Genomic DNA, 18,900 nt, shown 5'->3' with positions numbered 1-18,900 from the left:
TTAATCAAGCCATAAATGTAAAGATCTATCAAAACAAGGATCTTAAAAAACCCTGAACTCTGTTTGAGCAGCAGGAGAAGTTTAGTTCTGAGCAATTTGTTATTCTAGTCAAAATCCATGTATTTATTTATTGCATTTATTGTTAACTTTACCAATAAAACTTGTCAACCAATCAGTTTGCTGGAAAATTGACTGTTAATCCCAATAAAGTTTACAGTTAATCATAAAACATCTCGTTCATAAAAGTACACAAAAATGATGTAAAAATTATATCCCCCTGTAGCCCAGTCAGCAGCCAGAAAGATAAAAATCCCTGAAATGTTTATAAAGAGACTTCCTCTGATCAGTTATCAGGAAAATAATGAAAACAAAATGCTGCAATTATGAATTTTCTAATAACTGCTTCCTGAGATAATATAAGCCAGAGGCAGTACCGAGATATCACATGCACCATCTTTGATTTCTTTATATTCTAGGTGGTGCTTTTAGAAATGTTATTAGCTTCATTGTTCTTTTTTAAATTTGTTTTCTTTAAAAAGTAAATATTATGAACTAGGAAAGCAACACAAAGCTTCCAAATCTACAACAGACTCTTACAATGTTTGGTTCATATTCACCTTGAAAAAATGATGGATAAGTCACAGCAATGTTCTTATACAGCTAAATTCTCCTTCAGAATTCCAGCAGACCATAGCTCCAAGTTCAAATTTCTATACACCAAAATGCTTCTCTCTCTGCTATATTATGCACACCTATCCCCACTGCTGTCTCACTCATTCTCTTAAACCCATCCTAAATGTACAGGACTAACCTGCATTTTGTGTTGTTAAAATTACAGAGAAATCCTTTCAGAATTATGTTGAAATAGCCTTTTTCTAGTACTACTGATGTATATAGATAGATGACTAGAGTTAACAAAGAGGAGGTAGGTCATTTATTTGACAAAACACCTGCTTTTGTTTCTTTGCTGTATTATAAGAAGCAAATAAATATTCAGGGTGAGGTGATTCAGTATTCTCATTAAGCAAGTCATAGGTAATGATGTCAGGATATATACAGTAGTTTAGGGACTGGCTTCATCTCAGAACACAATATATTCTAATGCTATTGAGTGATCCTCCCTATTCTTTATGAAACAGAAAGGAATACAAGAAAATAAGCCCTTCTATAATCTATTGAAAGGCAAGCTCAACAGTGAGCATGCAGTAATTAGATTAGAAAAAGCATTGAATTTAGCGGACTTGTTCTTAGTTTTATGTTCTTTGTATTTGCCTGAGAATCAATGGGTAGATAAATCCTTTGTTTTTGGTTAGGTCGGTAGGTGTTTTATAAAAAGAAAATGAGTACTTGTGGCTCCTTAGAGACTAACAAATTTAGTTAACACGGCTGCTACTCTGAAACCTGTCATTAGGTGTTTTATGTTATGAAAATGACAATACCAAAGAAGAGAAATTCTTTCAGACATATAACAGTTATTATAAAACATCCTTCTTGGGTAGCATTATTGTTAAAATAAAAATAATGAAGCATTGTTACCAAAGAGGAGATTGTTCCCTTGTGATGTTCTCAGTGCTGTGTTGGAAGGGATTTCGTGGCAACAGCAAAAGATAAATGTATTTGTCATTCAGGTGAAGCATGTTTGAAACAAGAGGTAGAGTGGAAAACCTTATTTAAATACTACACTGGATTTATGGTTAAAAATTGCTGGCTCATCTCAGTTTGATTTCCAGATATCCATCCATAACAAACTGTACACAAACAAATTATGTATTTATTCATAATCAGGGCACTCAGAGCAGTGCCACCTTTGAGCTCCACTTCACATGCTCACTACCGAGGACTCAATCATTCCAAGATATTTATTTCTGTGAGGTCCTTAAGAATCTCTGATTTTCTGCTTTTGCCCACTCTATAGCTCCAGACCATTTTCACTTCAACCTTCACCTAGGCCAGCTATGGGCTGGACATGGTCGATACAGAAATCAGCCAATAGCACTCCCTAGCAAGCCACTGCAATGTTCCAAAGTACTCCTTCTCTTGACTGCATTATTTTTCAGGGGCTCCCAGTCACTACAAATCATCCTGCTACCACTGACAAAACTCCCATTGATCTCATTAGAGTCAGGATTTCATCCCTAACTTCTGCTCACATAATTCAGCTGATACGATACCCTGCCACTAGACCACTCCGCAGGACAGGAGAAGCATTTTTATGTTCTCATATTCCTTGACAAAATTTATTCCACTTCCAAATGCGTCATAGTCATCATCACCTCCTTTACATTGTGGTGGTGCTGCAAGAGCAATAGGAAAGCTCCCAACAGAATTATTACAGTTTCTCAAACATCAACACTTTTTTCCACAATGTAAGGTGCATCTTTTAAGGTGAATAGTGAATGAGCCAAGGTTGTAATGAAGCCCTGCTTCATTCACACTGCATCTTAAATGCAACTCTTCCAGATTTTGCCATTCATACTACAGTAACCCAGTACAAGATGCTGCATACATATTATATGTGGTTGTAGTAAAAAATTAATATATAACACTTTATGTGAAAACTAATATCTATTCATGTAATTCAAAGCTGCATCTTACTGTATATGCATAAGGAGCCTGAGTAATGTTTCCTGTAATTAGACGAAATTTTATAATTTTCCCCTTCTGCTTGCAGAATTCAGCACTATATAGCTGTCTCAGTTTTGAGATCTCCAAACTGTTGATAGCTTTTCCATCAGCAGATTTTCCAGATGATGCACACCAAGTGTAAGAATGATACAGAAAAATATACTCATTGCAAAAAAGGAGCCTCCCTCTACAGTGCATTACTCCAGGCACAAGCCAGTATGAGTTCACTGAAGTCACTACAGCTTTATTGGCATAAAAGCTATAGAATATATTGGATAATTAACCCCAATAGCTTAAGTTAAAAAAAAAGTGGAACTTCACATTTTTCTTTTCTTTTATTATTTATCCAACGGTGGAAAGCTGACTTCCAAAGCATCATGGAAATTGGTTGTGAGCTTTACCTTTAACTCATTATGCATTATACACCCCCCCACTCCCACCCCGGCAAAGCTCTGCAGCAATGGTGATAAATCATTTCTGCATGCTTTCTGGAGAGGGGTGTTTTTGCGAAGAAAGGACTTAATGCTAACTAGGCATAGCATGCAGGGACAGGACTCTGTGCTTCAACAATCTACTATTACCACCAAGGGAAGAATATTATTTTGTAATATTTATCATAAGAGTTAAGCCAGAGCTGCTTCTCTTATGTATGTTAGTCTAACCTAGAAACCCTTTTTATATTTATTACAGAAACATCTAGTAATTCCCCCCTACCACATTTTCTTTTCTTCAGATTCACCTCTTAAATCCAGAGAATGGAAATCTGCCAACACAGGCAGACATTTTATGTACTACAGTATTTGCATGTTCAAAGCTTTTAGGCGCTACATTCACCCTTTGCTTCTTGACTGTACTCTTGTATAATATATAAGATATCAGAGTGCTTCCTGTGTGTGTTTTATTATGCTGTAGAAATAGCAAACATGGACAGAATTAAATTATTAAACTGATAGATTAAGAAGCATTTTACCCTATATACATACTGCAATCTATCATCCAGCATTGAAAGGAGCCACTACAGGCCTTCAAAATCTGGTGCTTTCTGATATTTAATAAACAAATGGAAATATATATACATATATTCTCTTTTAAGTATTGCGCCAGTGCTATCTTAATTAGCTTATAATTAGAACATGGCTATTTCCATCAGCCCCTTTATTTTGTGAATTTTAGCCCCTATTTTTGTTTATTATTCTTCTGGGGGATGACGACTCCTAGTTTCTCTGAATTTGTATATTTGAAATGTTTCAAAAGAGTGGTTTATACAAACATATTTCAGCCTACAGCCCATGATCCTGCAATTGCAGCTTTGTGGATGAGCCCAGGCACCCGTACGTCCCACTAAAGTGTATGGGACTCTGTGTAAACACATCTCCCCATGAAGTGCCCCAATTGTGGGACCAAGGGAAGAGAGCATATGTGGACTGTTCACCATGACTATTGGCTTGATTAATCTCTCTTTGTATTTCACAATTTGTGCTATCAGTCACACATGTCTGGTGTTTCTGTTCCCTCCTGGAGTGACTCCCAATTGCATAAAGTTTTCAAGATGGCCATGCCAATACAAATTTCAATGTGAGTTTCAATCACTTTTTCCACTACCATTTTTGAGAATGGAAATTCACTGCTACAAATCAATTCATTCTCGGAAGTGAATAAAAAATCTCATGAACAGAATTCTCCTTTTCTTTGATTGAATATTTGTGAATACCTCTCTCTTTTTTTTTTACACTAATTTATCCATCTTTCTTTGTACTACACAGAAAAATTAGAAGTTCTTACACAGAGGCATAACTTCATACTAGTGTATTTAATGTCGCCTAGGGGGTCATGTTCAGGAAAAATAGAGGTGGTGCCCTACTCAACTGCTCAAGGTCTCAGACTAAGCCCATGGTACACTGATGTTTCTGCTAAAATCATCTGCAATGAAGAGGAGTTAACATTTAAATTGTCTTCATTAGAAGTGAATTTTTTTTGGCTAATGGTTTATTAGTCAAAATGTGCAGTTTCAGATCAACCAAAACTGTTTGTGAATTTGGGTCAACTTTGCCAACTAGTTTTGATGACGATGAAAGATCAAAACATTTTGACCCAACTGGAAACACTGTGTTTTAATTTCAAGCATTTTGACAAAAACAAAGGTGGACTAGATTCATAAAACAGAGGGGGGAGGAGGAGGAGGAGGAGGTGGTACCTCTATAAGTTTCACCCCAGTGGTTAGGGCACTCACCTGGGATACAGGAGACCTGCTTCAATTCCCCCACACTTGATATGGAAAGGGGATTTTAACTTGGGTCTCCCACATTGCAGGACCTGGACCTCTGGAATATCCATTGTCATCTATAGTAAAAATTCATAGCCATTGTAATGGATAGTCATTGGGCCACAGAAAGAGTCTGTAGCTCAGTGATTGGGTCACTCTCTGCAGTGTGGGAGCCCCACCTTCACATTCTTTCTCTACACAAGTTGGGAATTGAACACAGGTTTTCCGCATTCTTGGTCAATTTCCTAACCACTGTGCTAAAGCTTGTAAGGGAGGAGGCAGCACCTCCTCTAGCCTTTTTGTGAAGCTACTCTTCCTTTGCTTTTGTCAAACTGCCTGAAATCAAAACTATTTTCAATTTGCTGAGAATTTTCAAAAAAAAATTCCAAATGTCTTTTTTTCTTTTGGGTCAACCTGAAACTAAACTTTTTTCAATTTTTCAGAGTTGCCAGAGAACTAAAAAAAAAAAACCCAACCATTAGTCGCCCCAGTGCTAATCATAATTAAATTTCAACATTAACACCCTATTGAGATGAAAGGTAGCAGTTCACATCTCTTAGAGCTATTGTTTCAATCTGGCAGCAGAATTTACATCAGCCCCCATTTTGAAGGGCAGTTTTTGCCACCACAAAAGCTAGACCTTTTACATGAAAACATCTTATACTTTAGATAACTTAAAGGGGTCACCTGAGCAGTGTCAGTACAACATGCCACTGGATACTGTCCCTTATGCTAGCTTAGCTACTGTTAAATCAGTTTGCTAGTACTGGAGCCAATTGCTGAAGAAGACTAGTATACGTGCTCAGTTGAAAACAGAGGATCATGAGCATTCATGGATTATTGTGTTTGTGAAGTGTATGATCATTTAAAATATACCTGCTCTGTTGAATGTGTCTGAAATCATAGTGGCTCTTTGGCTGCAGCACACACACACACACACCCACAAAAAAAGTCTGTAGTAATTGATGACTTCTGTCCTATTGTTTTCATCAGTGTCATGTCAAATGCATTTAACAACATTTTGGATAATGTATTGGGCTAGGCTTATTATAAATCTTGGACCTCTGGTACTAAGGAAAGCTCCAGTATAATTGACAAGTCTGCTATTACTTGTGTGGAGCAGGTTGGTGCTTTCAAAACATGAACCTTGGCAAAAAAACATTAAGCTAACAAATGTATTTCTCACTATTCAGAAAAGACAGCTTAAAATCAACATGGTTACAGGGATAGAGTTCCATTCACCACCACCACAAGGCATTAGGTAAGCATTTATCTTCAATGAAATATAAACTAAGCAGCAGTGACAGACCTGAGGCATCTTAAAATTATATATTGCAAATGGATTGAGAAAGTGGGAAGTTTACAGTAACGTATATCATTACCAAAGTTGTTATACTAATCTGAAGTGTGTAGTGTTTCAAGAACAGTATATTTTCTCTGGATGTTAAAAACTGATTCAGTCTATGAGAGAGCAATTGCCTTGGGCTTCTTTCCAGTTTCAAACACATAACTCTTACAATTTGAAAACATGAAGACTTCAAATATTTTTTTCCAGTCCTCTTTCCTCAGCAAAGCATTTTCTGAAATGGCACTGCTCCTTTGTGATTATAGATTTTAAAATACTGTATTTTATTGGTTTAAGGCATCTGCCTACAGTACACATGGGTGCAAGAATTCTAATCTCAAGCATTTCTGAAAAACATCACTGCTTCTGAGTTTATATTTAATCAAGGATAAATGCTTATCTAATACCTATATGTGGTGGTAAGTGGAAACATGATAACGTAAATGTTGATTTTAAGCCATATGTTCTAGTGGCAAGAAATATCTTTTCAGTTTAATAATTTTTCAACATTGCTCTTTATTTACTACTACACAAATGTAATAGATTTTTCAAATCCATTGGAGATTTTCTGAACCCAGTAGACCATGTATCAAACATCTATCCTGTATATTTCATTTACCCCTCTTTTGTAAGGAGGAGGGTAGACCACAATTTTTCAGCAGGTGTGTAACACTTCTGTATCTCACAAGGGATTGGGATTGTGACTTAACCCTGAATTTCCATTTCACTTCCAGTCTCCCAAATCAATTTTATCAGTTTCTGAATTAAGCATTTTGAATGTTCACTATTCTCTTTTTTGAGCATTTCTACAGTAAATTTCTACAGTAAGTGTTGTAATACAAAAGTCAATGGTAATAATTAAATGATAATAATTAAATTTTCATTTCTGGCATATTTCCCCCATTTTGCCATAGCTGCATGCTGTTTTTAATCAAGGATTACAATTTTCAGCAGTCTCCATTCTGATTATTAAGATAGCTCTTCTTTTCCACACACTTGTAAATCTCCTACTGCTCTATTCAACTGCACGGAGCAAGGTTGAAGCAGCTCTAGTAAATCAGTTTCCAGAGAGTTGCACAGCATGGAGACAGGATGGAATTTTTAGGATGGAATTGGACCTTTATTCATTTTACTTTTAGTGGCATGTTACCTTCTTTGTTTGCTAGGATTTCACCCTTGAATTGAAAATACACTGTATCTCATAAAGTCTCAGTCCCACAAGGTGTTGCACACTCTTAGCTCCCACTAACTTCAATTGAAAGGGAACACATGGTACCTCCCAGGAGCCCCTGGGCATCTTGCAGAATCACTGAATGGAAATTAAAAAAGCAGAATAGATTTTAACATTCTGAATACCACACGTTGTAATAAAAGCAATCATGTCACTCCTTGTCATAGTACATCCCTCTCTACCCATGTAACACTAAAGCCAAATTAGAAAGTTCTCAAGAGCTTGGATTGCACATCAACAACATTATTCATTATAATGGACTCCAGACAGGGGCCTCACACTGAAAGCCATTCCATGTGATGCTTGGCACTCAAAGAACAGTAGTGAAACCAATGATAAAATATTAGTTAATGGCACAATAGAGTCTCCTTCAGGTGCAGCTTAATAGTAAACAAAGTGCATAAAGTAGCCAAAAGGAAAAATAAAACAGCCGCTGTATATGAGGGATGTGATAGCCATGCACATTAAGTGTTCGTAACTCTAGTACACAATGAGGATGGAATCAGGACAAAGCAACATGCACACAGTAGTATCATTCCATAAACAAAAGAAACATTTGAAAAGGAATAATGGTTAGTTAAGTGCAACAATCCCACCAAACACAAACCATTAAAAGTAAGGAAACGGCCAAATCATGGGACACCTCTTAGCCACTTTGCTAAGTGCTGTACAGACACAAGTAGACACAGTTCCTGCCACAAAGAATTTACACACTCTCACTGCCAGGTGATCCCTTATAGTTACACACAAACACACACACTCCTCCTACTTTGAGCTATTCCGCATCCCTTTCATCCTTTGGAAAAACCTCCTAAAGGGGTGAGAGGTTCCCACACCATTACCATGAAGGATGAAAAGTGAATAGAACCTCAAGCTACATTAACTTTCAACGAGTTTTCCTAGCCTAGGGAAGGCTTGTGTCTGATGCTCCTCTAGGGTTAACCATTATTATTTTACCCATGTCCCTTTCTATCTACACTAGATACAAAGTCATTTTTTACAATCATTGTTAGCTAACAGCCATTTTTCCTAGTCTAAAGAGAGTTTTAAAGGTTTCCTTATTGTTTTACAACAGGTGACATGGTGGAGCACAGCCTACCAGTTACTTATTCTACCTCTTCCTTCCTTGGCTCCATAGCATTATGAAGAACTCTCCACTGAATCCAGAAACTGAGGATACGATGGCAATGAAGTGAGTGATGTTCATGTTGGGAATCCATTGGGTTTCCATGCCCCACTTCATATGGTGGTAGAAGGGAGAAAGTAATAGTAGGTAATGGCTTTGGTAAGCACAGTCACAGAGGTTGGAATCACATTGGTACAAGAAGCGAAGGAACAAGACAGCTAAAGGTTTTTAAAAACAGCAGCTTTCTGAATTATAAATTGAGCCTGCTCACTGTTTGTTTCATAGTTATTCCTTCTCAAGTCACTAACAGGAACTTGTATACATACTGTAAACAAACATATATAATATTCAGTCCTTTTCCACTAATTTCTCATCGAACAAGGGAATAAGTCTCTGCTAAAGGTCATGGCCAAATCCACAGCTAGTAAAAATCAGTGTAGTTCATTGACTTCAGTGATCATTTTACACCAGATACATATCTGGTCCATAACTTCATGGTGGCATGAAAGCCACAGCAGCTGAAAATGTAAGGGTTGGCATCATGACAAGCATGCTATCATAAAATATTACTGTATCTTACATACTGCACATTTTGAATTCTGCAGAAATATTGCTTCAAATCCTATAACAATGTGGTTCTAGATGCATATTAGAAAATACTTGAGGAATATGTGAACAAATACAGTTTACTACTGCAACCTTAATTACATACAAAGTTCATTGACTTGTCCAAAACTAAACTTAAAGATAGTGTGGAAATCAAATTTTAATGGTGCATAATATAATTGCAGAATGATCCACAATGATCTCCCTCACTGTGAATATATTTTTCCCAAGCTCAAGTAGTAAACATTTTTTACAATTTAGTTCTCTTGGATTTAAGTTACTTGTGAATTCAATAGTGGGAATGGATTTTAAATATTTCTACTATATTCCATGTTTAAGTTTAAAAATTAAATTCTAACATTAAAAGATTTTGATATTATACCTTTGATAGTATATCTGAAAAATAGTGACAGTATAGCTGTTACCCAACAAATATTGATTGACCCCAATTTTTAGGAGTGACTGGTGATTTTGTATACCTCCATTTTTGTATGCCTAACTTGGGAACCCTTTAACAGGGCTGATTTTCAGGAAGTGCTCAGTACTTGTCTTCTGAAAATCAGGCCCCTTTAAAATGTCTGAAGTTGGGCATCCAATAAATGGAGGCAGCCAAAATAACTGGTCATCTTTGAAAATTTAGGCTACGATTTTTAGAACTGCCTAAGGGAGCTAAATGCCCAAATCTATTGACTTTCAGGATTTACTGTTCTCATGTTTCTGACAATTTGTCACTATGGACTCTAAACTAACAATGCAATGGCACCACATCAGTAACAAAATGCTGCAGTGTATTTGGTAAGGTAATGGATGACATATAGCAATACTTAACCCCTAATTTTAGAAACATGTGTAACTAATTCTTGACTCAAATATAACTGCTCATGTGACTAAAGTTACACACAAGTTAGTGTTGGCAAGATTGGGGCTTTATTGTGCAAAATAGTGGTAGGTGATGCCAATTTGGTTTAGCTTCTTCTAGCTTAAGGGTTCTCTTGTTCTCAACATACACCCCAATAACAAAGAAAAGCTATAATGGTGGAAGTATTAAGCTTTCAGAGGGGCATGAATTTGAATCAGTCATTCTCAATCCCAGATATAATATTGCTGTAAATTAAGACTAGCCCAGAAATTTAGTGTGGCACTGGAGGCATGTATCGCAGAGATAATCACAAGTCTCTTCAACATTTCCATTCTGGTGAAATGGAACTCTTATAAAAAAAACTCTTATAAAAGTGTTTCAACCTCACAACCTCTGTTGAGTTGAATGGGAATTGTGTATACTCTTAAAAATTGACTCCAACACTAACTAAAAAATGCATAATATAGAGACCTTTCCAAGGTCAGGACTACATTTGCTTCAAGTAGAAGCATTTTAAAACAACTGCAACTGAAAGACTAGAATAGAACTCTAAAAGGATAAAGTATTACGGTTGCTAGCCTTAGAAGCAGTCCTTGGAGGGATGTGTCAGTTTCCAAATGGCTAATTAGCTGTAAGGCACAAAGCACATGGATGAAGATACCAGTAGTACCACTGATGATAATCTCCAAACTCTATGGAAGGACAAAGAACTCTAGTTTGTCCATCTGCTGGATCTGAATTTTTAAACAATGTTTCTGTATACCCCACGGCTTAGCCTTGTCAGAATCATTTCTCACAGCTGTGGGTACTAAATCCATCAGTAGACATTACAAGCAAAGGGCTTATCTGTGATAGGATGGAGGCTTTTGGAAGGAAAAATCATGATAATTGACAAATAATTTCAGAAGGTTTATTTTCTCGTATGGGAGGGAGGGGGATTTTAAAGTATCCTCTATCTTCTGATGACAGCCCATTTCTTTCTGTTTAAGCTCTCTTCCGGCTCCCATAACAATTTGCAACACAAGAAAGCAGACAATCAGAAAATATACAGTTCCTCTATTTAAAAAGTAATTTTCTATTTTACATATTCCCCTTTTTAGCCTTCCTCATTGAAACATTCATTGACAGGGAAATATTTTTTAATATTTCCATTCTGATGAATTAGCATGCCTCCTCCCATCTCCCACTGAGCACAGCTGACTTCTCGGAGAGGTGACCTGCAAAGGAAAAAAATGTCTCTGACAATTTTTGCATTTTATGATGGATAAAGAAGGCTGAAGATGGTGTGGTTTTCAATTATTTTCATTCTTCTTGGTTTTCTTCATGAAAAATTCAGATCTTATGTAAGCCCTACTCCTGCAGCATGCAGACTAGCTTCTGTGCCCACAAAGAGCCCCCTTGAAGTCAGTGGAGCTCAGCACGGATACTGCTGTCTGCCTGTGCACTACACCTGAATCAAGACCTAACTTGTTTTACTGGAAGAATAAAAATACTGGGGATTCATCAATTCCGAGGCCAGAAGGAACCACTGTGATCATCTAGTCTGACCTCCTGCATAACACAAGCCATAGAACTTCCCCAAAATAACGCCATGGATGATGTCATCCAGGACAAGTGCTAAAGAATGTTTAGTCAGACTGTATGAAACTCTGCTTTTGTTAACAGCTATTTAAATCATATGCTTGCCAAACTGTGGGAGAAAAGCTTTCTGTAAAAAAATTCAACACCCCAGCAGCTGCAACTGGGGCCAGAGAAAGCTACCATCCCAGTTCTCAGTTTTTCCAGGAAACACAAACACTACAAAAGACATCCAATGGCTAGTAATTTAAAGGTTAAAAAATTCAAATAAACCTTTGAAGCCTTATTTATACATCATGAGGAAGCAATTAAGAGCTAAATATATTTTTCTTCTTTGGAAATCATATTTAAAAGAACAATGTTTATTTATAATGGCTCCCTTTTCCTACAGAAATCTCCTAGTCTTTTGGGGGGTAGCTGCTGCTACTTTCCCCAGACAGTGAAATCACAAGGCTATTATCCCCTAAGTGGGGCACTCCGATGTTTTTGTTCATTTGTTTGTTTTTTAAGAGAGTATTCCTGTTCCAGCATAAGAAAAGGAAACTAGTCAATAAATGTTGGAGTTTTTACTTCACAAACACAGCTGTCTTCTCCCACTTAGTGTGTTCACAGCCCCTCCACAGCATTAGCTGGTTTTGTTCCTATACTCAGTGGATAGATGGGTTTGTGACATGACCTTGACTGAAGGCAACACCATGGCTGGACTCCAGATAGGAATTCCCCTGATAATCGACCACGATCTGGAGGTCTTCTCCACAACCTTTGCCAAAATTGGGGAGTTGAACAGCACACTCTGTAGAAAAACATCCACCCTGCTTTCCCAACGGTAGTCTAAGTAACTTCAATAAGAGTGTGACAGGTTCGGTCACAGAGACCCCCTTAGGACTGTCACCTAAGTGCTGAAAGTACCTCTGAGCCCATTTTCCCTGCCAGCTTGGGACTCCAGAACCCTGTCTTTTTGAGCCAGACATGCTATGTCTGTTGCAACACAGACCCAGGGTCTGAACCATGCCCCCAAAGCTGCAGGCTTTAACTGAAAACCACTCAGCAGGTATTCCTATCTCCAGGACCCAGACACCCAGTTCCCAATTGGATCCAAATCCCAAATAAATACGTTTTACTCCGTATAAAGTTTATAGAGGGTAAACTCATAAATTCTCCACCTTCTATAACACTGATAGAGAGATATGCGCAGCTGTTTGCTCCCCTTACTTTACTTACTCTGGGTCAATTAATAAACAAAAGTAAAAGTATAAAAAGTAGGATTTAAGTGGTTTCAAATAATACCAGATAGAACGAAGTAAGTCACCAAGTAAAATAAAGCAAAAACACAAAAGTCTAAGCCCAGTATATTAAGATACTGAATACAGTTAAATCTCACCCTCAGAGATGTTCCAGTAAGCTTCTTTCACAGACTACAGAGTAGCAGCCGTGTTAGTTTGTATTCGCAAAAAGAAAAGGAGTACTTGTGGCACCTTAGAAACTAACAAATTTATTAGAGCATAAGCTTTCGTGAGCTACAGCTCACTTCATCGGATGCATTTGGTGGAAAAAACAGAGGAGAGATTTATATACACACACACAGAGAACATGAAACAATGGGTTTATCATACACACTGTAAGGAGAGTGATCACTTAAGATAAGCCATCACCAACAGCAGGGGGGGGAAAGGAGGAAAACCTTTCATGGTGACAAGCAAGGTAGGCTAATTCCAGCAGTTAACAAGAATATCAGAAAAAAGAAAAGGAGTACTTGTGGCACCTTAGAGACTAACAAATTTATTAGAGCATAAGCTTTCGTGAGCTACAGCTCACTTCATCGGATGCATTTGGTGGAAAAAAAACTTTTTTTGCATCCGATGAAGTGAGCTGTAGCTCACGAAAGCTTATGCTCTAATAAATTTGTTAGTCTCTAAGGTGCCACAAGTACTCCTTTTCTTTTTGCGAATACAGACTAACACGGCTGCTACTCTGAAACCTAAGAATATCAGAGGAACAGTGGGGGGTGGGGTGGGAGGGAGAAATACCATGGGGAAATAGTTTTACTTTGTGTAATGATTCATCCATTCCCAGTCTCTATTCAAGCCTAAGTTAATTGTATCCAGTTTGCAAATTAATTCCAATTCAGCAGTCTCTCGTTGGAGTCTGTTTTTGAAGCTTTTTTGCTGAAGTATAGCCACTCTTAGGTCTGTGATCGAGTGACCAGAGAGATTGAAGTGTTCTTCAACTGGTTTTTGAATGTTATAATTCTTGACGTCTGATTTGTGTCCATTCATTCTTTTACGTAGAGACTGTCCAGTTTGACCAATGTACATGGCAGAGGGGCATTGCTGGCACATGATGGCATATATCACATTGGTAGATGCGCAGGTGAACGAGCCTCTGATAGTGTGGCTGATGTGATTAGGCCCTATGATGGTATCCCCTGAATAGATATGTGGACAGAGTTGGCAACGGGCTTTGTTGCAAGGATAGGTTCCTGGGTTAGTGGTTCTGTTGTGTGGTGTGTGGTTGCTGGTGAGTATTTGCTTCAGATTGGGGGGCTGTCTGTAAGCAAGGACTGGTCTGTCTCCCAAGATCTGTGAGAGTGATGGCTCGTCCTTCAGGATAGGTTGTAGATCCGTGATGATGCGTTGGAGAGGTTTTAGTTGGGGGCTGAAGGTGATGGCTAGTGGCGTTCTGTTGTTTTCTTTGTTGGGCCTGTCCTGTAGTAGGTGACTTCTGGGTACTCTTCTGGCAACACTACAAAAAGAAGGATTCTGGGTGGACTCTTCCTGAAGGTCGAAACAGCAGCCTGGATTTCTACATAGACTGCTTCCGCCGACGTGCACGAGCTGAAATTGTGGAAAAGCAGCATCGCTTACCCCATAACCTCAGCCATGCAGAACACAGTGCCATCCACAGCCTCAGAAACAACTCTGACATCATAATCAAAAAGGCTGACAAAGGAGGTGCTGTCGTCATCATGAATAGGTCGGAGTATGAACAAGAGGCTACTAGGCAGCTCTCCAACACCACTTTCTACAAGCCATTACCCTCTGATTCCACTGAGAGTTACCAAAAGAAACTACAGCATTTGCTCAAGAAACTCCCTGAAAAAGCACAAGAACAAATCCGCACAGACACACCCCTGGAGCCCCGACCTGGGGTATTCTATCTGCTACCCAAGATCCATAAACCTGGAAATCCTGGACGCCCCATCATCTCAGGCATTGGCACCCTGACAACAGGATTGTCTGGCTATGTAGACTCCCTCCTCAGGCCCTTCGTTACCAGCACTCCCAGCTATCTTCGAGACACCACCGATTTCCTGAGGAAACTACAGTCCATTGGTGATCTTCCTAAAAACACCATCCTAGCCACTATGGATGTAGAAGCCCTCTACACCAACATTCCACACAAAGATGGACTACAAGCCGTCAGGAACAGTATCCCCGATACTGTCACGGCTAACCTGGTGGCTGAACTTTGTGACTTGTCCTCACCCATAACTATTTCACATTTGGTGACAATGTATACCTTCAAATCAGCGGCACTGCGATGGGTACCCACATGGCCCCACAGTATGCCAACATTTTTATGGCTGACTTAGAACAACGCTTCCTCAGCTCTCGTTCCCTAATGCCCCTACTCTACTTGCGCTACATTGATGACATCTTCATCATCTGGACCCATGGAAAAGAAGCTCTTGAGGACTTCCACCATGATTTCAACAATTTCCATCCCACCATCAACCTCAGCCTGGACCAGTCCACACAAGAGATCCACTTCCTGGACACTACGGAGCTAATAAGCGATGGTCACATAAACACCACCCTATATCGGAAACCTACTGACCGCTATTCCTACCTACATGCCTCTAGCTTTCATCCAGATCATACCACTCGATCTATTGTCTACAGCCAAGCGCTACGATATAACCGCATTTGCTCCAACCCCTCAGACAGAGACAAACACCTACAAGATCTCTATCATGCATTCCTACAACTACAATACCCACCTGCTGAAGTGAAGAAACAGATTGACAGAGCCAGAAGAGTACCCAGAAGTCACCTACTACAGGACAGGCCCAACAAAGAAAACAACAGAACGCCACTAGCCATCACCTTCAGCCCCCAACTAAAACCTCTCCAACGCATCATCAAGGATCTACAACCTATCCTGAAGGACGAGCCATCACTCTCACAGATCTTGGGAGACAGACCAGTCCTTGCTTACAGACAGCCCCCCAATCTGAAGCAAATACTCACCAGCAACCACACACCACACAACAGAACCACTAACCCAGGAACCTATCCTTACAACAAAGCCCGTTGCCAACTCTGTCCACATATCTATTCAGGGGATACCATCATAGGGCCTAATCACATCAGCCACACTATCAGAGGCTCGTTCACCTGCGCATCTACCAATGTGATATATGCCATCATGTGCCAGCAATGCCCCTCTGCCATGTACATTGGCCAAACTGGACAGTCTCTACGTAAAAGAATGAATGGACACAAATCAGACGTCAAGAATTATAACATTCAAAAACCAGTTGGAGAACACTTCAATCTCTCTGGTCACTCGATCACAGACCTAAGAGTGGCTATACTTCAACAAAAAAGCTTCAAAAACAGACTCCAACGAGAGACTGCTGAATTGGAATTAATTTGCAAACTGGATACAATTAACTTAGGCTTGAATAGAGACTGGGAATGGATGAGTCATTACACAAAGTAAAACTATTTCCCCATGGTATTTCTCCCTCCCACCCCACCCCCCACTGTTCCTCTGATATTCTTGTTAACTGCTGGAATTAGCCTACCTTGCTTGTCACCATGAAAGGTTTTCCTCCTTTCCCCCCCCTGCTGCTGGTGATGGCTTATCTTAAGTGATCACTCTCCTTACAGTGTGTATGATAAACCCATTGTTTCATGTTCTCTGTGTGTGTATATAAATCTCTCCTCTGTTTTTTCCACCAAATGCATCCGATGAAGTGAGCTGTAGCTCACGAAAGCTTATGCTCTAATAAATTTGTTAGTCTCTAAGGTGCCACAAGTACTCCTTTTCTTTTCACAGACTAGACTCCTTCTTAGTTCCTATTAGTTCCAGCTCAGGTGGTAACTAGGGGATTTTTCATGACTGGCCCCCTTTGTTCTGTCCCCACCCCCTTTTATAGCTTTGGCATAAGGCGGGAATCTTTTGTCTCTCTGGGTCCCCACCCCTCCTTCTAAATGGAAAAGCACCAGGTTTAAGATGGATTCCAGTATCATGTGACATGGTCACATATCCTGTGAGACTTCATTACTCGCTAGCTGGCACCGAAGTATACATATAAGGAAGGCTTACAAGTAAACAGAGCCATTTACAACCAATTCATTCTGAAGCACCCTTAATGACTTCCACTTAATATGGTTACATTAGTAATACAAGTTTATATCTTATTCTTCTAACTCCAGATATAGAAATAATATATACAAACAAATAGGATGAACACACTGAGTAGATCATAAGATTTATAATGATACCTTACAAGAGACCTTTTGCATAAAGCTGATTCCAGTTACATCATATTCACATTTATAAGCATATTTTCATAAAGCATGTGGAGTGCAACGTTACAGAGAGTAAAGTGACTATCTCAGCAGGATATTTACTAGAGCTCTACCACTGTGGACCTTTGGGAAAGTGAGAACAAACTGAGCCAGAATAACTTTGACAGCAGTCAATTCTTCTTGTAACTTAACATATGTATTAGGTATGATTACTCCAACAAGATCAGAGGTTAATTCTGTAATGGAGTGAGCCACCTCACCTCACTGAGTCAGCATAACCCAATTAACTCTCCCCTAGCAGCGTAGGGACCTTCTAGCAAGGAGTGGGGGTTACAAGCGAATACAACTAGCCTGCTACTTCTGTTAGCTAAAGAAGATTTCCTTTAGCTCACATGTAGCTACATGTGGCTTGGCGGCTGAAGGTCAGGAGTCTAGTGAAAGCTTGTGTGATAGAAGCAGAAGTTACATTGTGGGAGACAGTGGAAGAGAAATACCTCAAAAGAACACTAAGATTTCAAAATCAAGCAATGATAAGTTAGGAAATGCCAGAATTAAGGTTACCCATACAACCTTAACTCAGACCCCTTGTGTCTGGGAGACCAGATGTCCCTATTTTATAGGGACAGACCCAATATTTGTGTTTTTTTCTTATATAGGGTTCTATTATTCTATTTAGGGGGGAGGGGTATCTCAGTGGTTTGAGCATTGGCCTGTTAAACCCAGGGTTGTGAGCTCAAACCTTGAGGGGGCCATTTAGGAGTCTAGGGCAAAAATTGGGGATTGGTCCTGCTTTGAGCAGGGGGTTGGACAAGATGACCTGAGGTCCCTTCCAACCCTGATATTCTATGAAAATCTATCTTTGGGGGGAGGGATAACTCAGTGGTTTGAGCATTGGCCTGCTAAACCCAGGGTTGTGAGTTCAATCCTTGAGGGGGCCATTTAGGGATTTGGGGCAAAAATTGGGGATTGGTCCTGCTTTGAGCAGGGGGTTGGACTAGATGACCTCCTGAGGTCCCTTCCAATCCTGATATTCTATGATTACCCACGACCCCCATCCCAATTTTTCACACTTGCTATCTGGTCACTGTACCTTTTGCATATGCATTCTGATATCGTCTTTCATGATATGATCACATACATTTTTCCCCCACAGGACTCCTGGCTCATTCAGTGTACAGGTAACTTTTCAATATGCTTCCTCCTATAATTATGACAATTGTCTACAGCAGATTGATCCCGAGAAGTTGTGCCACCTCTTCAAGAGTCAGAGAAAGCTAGCACGAGACAAACACAAAGGCCAGTAAGAACACACGCCAACTAGAAGGAAGATTCACGTGCAGTAGTCAGATGTAAAATGGCCACTTTAGGCCTGCAGCTGCTTGTCTCGCTTATATTTAAAGAAACAGCTATCAGGAGAGCATGTTGGGAAGGACTTCTGAGGGTGATGCCATATTAGAGAGTTCACTGGGGGCCAGAGAGTCACAGAGAAATCAGCTCCTAGGACAAGAGCTATATCCCCCCTTTGCAGGGGTGGAGACCTGGGTGGAAGGGAATCAGGGGCATTTAGTGCTGGATATAGTCATGTGCTTTTGTTAATTTTGATATATTTCTGTGATAACAGTCTGGATGCTTTTCGAGTATCAGCTGCTTCTTGTGCTTAAAGTTACCACCATAAAACCACTGACACAGGAGCCCCTGTAGTTCTTGTCATTCTTTATTTTGGAAAT

The sequence above is a fragment of the Dermochelys coriacea genome, chromosome 1 (genome assembly GCF_009764565.3).
Source record: "Dermochelys coriacea isolate rDerCor1 chromosome 1, rDerCor1.pri.v4, whole genome shotgun sequence".
Taxonomy (NCBI): Eukaryota; Metazoa; Chordata; order Testudines; family Dermochelyidae; genus Dermochelys; species Dermochelys coriacea.
The sequence above is the reverse complement of the archived record's forward strand: the minus strand, read 5'-3'. Positions refer to the sequence as shown.